Source organism: Penaeus japonicus, unplaced genomic scaffold (genome assembly GCF_977035675.1).
Source record: "Penaeus japonicus unplaced genomic scaffold, GWHDUDI00000001_assembly GWHDUDI00000027, whole genome shotgun sequence".
NCBI lineage: Eukaryota > Metazoa > Arthropoda > Malacostraca > Decapoda > Penaeidae > Penaeus > Penaeus japonicus.
This window is the reverse complement of record NW_028234429.1, coordinates 4671480-4673979: the sequence shown is the minus strand read 5'-3', so window position 1 is coordinate 4673979 and position 2500 is coordinate 4671480. Positions and strand designations below refer to the sequence as shown.

At 42.3% G+C, this 2500-nt stretch overlaps 1 protein-coding gene across 1 annotated transcript in view; it reads right to left on the bottom strand.

The window, feature by feature from the left end:
* The window catches only part of LOC122255684 (uncharacterized), a 33503-nt gene extending 31654 nt beyond the window's left edge, over positions 1–1849 (bottom strand). Inside the window, exon 1 of the mRNA XM_043019931.2 lies at positions 1596–1849. The gene's annotated coding sequence lies outside the window, so the exon portion shown is untranslated. The remainder of the gene's footprint in view (positions 1–1595) is intronic.
* Positions 1850–2500: the final 651 nt, after the last annotated feature.

Sequence of the window (2500 nt, the reverse complement as noted above, 5' to 3'; positions counted from 1 at the left end):
TGCCAAATAAGACACCTTTCCTAGGCACAATCCTTTACTTAGATAACCGAAAGTGAAATTTGCAAAACATTCTCAAAACTCAATACAAGAAAGCCTTAGTAAAAAGACCTAATACTGAGTACTGTTCGCGTGAGTAGGAAAGGTTTCCGGTTCATAAAACAATCGAAAAGGCTGGATAACTATGGACAGGTGCAACGCAAGTGTACAAAGTTGGTAAGTGTGCGGAATTTATAATGTGTCGTTATATCAATGATTCCTAGTTTTCACACTGTGAAGTAGGATTGTGGGACAGTATATGTAGGTAGGTATTTTTAATTCGCATGCAAACAATTGTGTATTTAGACATTTTATCTACGTAAGTCAGAATGTGTTGAGGTTTGCATGTCTGTAAAACTAGTGTTCATGTGGCCGCCAACGCACGCACCTGTAAATGTCTCTTTTAGATGTGATTTAGCATGTACAAGTAAAGAAGTGGTGATAGTTGTAGCATTACATAATAATAATAATAATAATAATAATATTATTATTATTATTATTATTAATAATAATAATTATTATTATTATTATAATAATGACAATGATAACAATAATAATACCATTATTATTACAATTGTGATCATAATAGTTATTATTTCATTTATATCATCAACATCATTCATATTATTGATATCAAAATAATAAAATGAGATAAATCAGGCAACAGTTCATATGCTACGGTAAGATGGATCAGCGTTTCATCATAACATAACTGACACTTAACTACCTTAATAAAGTTAAAAAGCAAAAGAACCTGAATTGAACATTTACTTCGACCATATGTAAGATATAAAAAAAAATATAGGCCATCTATAGGTTATTTATGTCGCATACAGTGTACAAGACACATGAAGTAGTCTACCACAGAGCCATCCTATCCATTATTTTTCGATCAAGTGTTCTATTTGAACAAACCCTTTCTATGACAATATTTCATCGGATAAGGAAAGGTAACTCATGTACAGAATAACCAACTGCTATATCGGGGTTACGTTCGTATTGAAAAAATTGCGTATGGGCGAGGCGAAACAACGACCAAACGTACGATAACTATAGACAAATCATAAATATTATCTCACGGTGGTCTGTTGTATGCCTCTTACTCATGTGGCATGTTCATTAAAGGCAATACATTACGTTTAATTGTAAATTTTACGTCATGGTTTAGAAAATCGTATCAGTCGCGTGAATTGTTGACATTCTCTTAAAATCGGGCTGACAGTTCTGATCTCAACATATTTCTGTTCCCATATCGTCAACATTCATGTAAAACTCCGATCTAACACCAAATGGATAGAAGCGCAATTAGCATTTAGCAATTGAGTTAAAATCCACACAATTAAACCAGCGTTCCAATATTACGTATGAGAAGATAACATGAAGTAGCGCGGGTTTTGGCGCCATCGTAGCTGGTTCTATGGGCCTTCATTGAGCTATGGGAGTTCAACAAACCACAATGTACGGCTCTGGCCAACTAGTCAGCTGATATCCTAGGCACTTCAGACACCCCTAAAGTTCACGTATTTCACATGTCACAATTACAGTCATTTAATACTCACATTAAGAAGGACATGTGTGGGCTCGTGCGGGCGTGACAGGCCGTGCAGCCCACAGTGCTAAGGTCTCTATGGCTACTGACGGCTGAGAAAGTCGGCTGTGGCGGAGCGTGCACCATCTAGCGGCGGCGGCTGCAGTCACACTAGTGGGTGGATCGATGGGTCTGTGTCAGTCCACACGGGTGCTGCCGACTAAGTCCAGTGCAGCGACGCACCTCCGCCGGCACTCACTGCACACAACAACTAACCCCACTCGCAACCACTCACGCTACAAAAATTCAATTTCACGCAAGTGGCCGCGCGCGTTCTTCAGTCACTGGGTGGCGGCGCGTGCGCGGTAGCCACGGGAGCCGACCAATCAGCGGCCGGCTCTCCCGCTCCTCAAGCCCACCCGCGTTTTTTACCGGTTTAAATCTCACTCTGGATTGGCTCTCGGCTCCTGTGGGTGGAGCTATTGGCACCCCCTTCCGGAGGCACCCAGTGAACGGGTTAACTTTAAAACGAACAAGCTTTAAAATGGAGGCTGTGATTTAGAGAGTTCCGAGAGAGGAGCGGGGGCGGGCGTTGGGGCGGGCGGGGAGGGGCGTTTCGGCGAAGACGTCCTCTAGCTGGCTCAAGGAGCACCTGCATGTCCCACGTGACCTCGCTCGGTGCCAAAGTCCACCAGGATCCTGCAACGGGTCCTACACCTTGCTCGCCCCGCCCCCGCCCTACCCCCCTTGCCCAGGAGTGGCGTTTAGAGAATCTTTGTATGCAGGACATTAATTGTTGTATAATATAACGCTTCAAGTATCATATGGTGCAAGAGATGTGGTGCATCGCATAAGCATGCGATCCACATATCAGCACTGTCACCAAAACTGTTGTAGATATGCAAATATATGCCCATGTAATTATGACATTTTGAA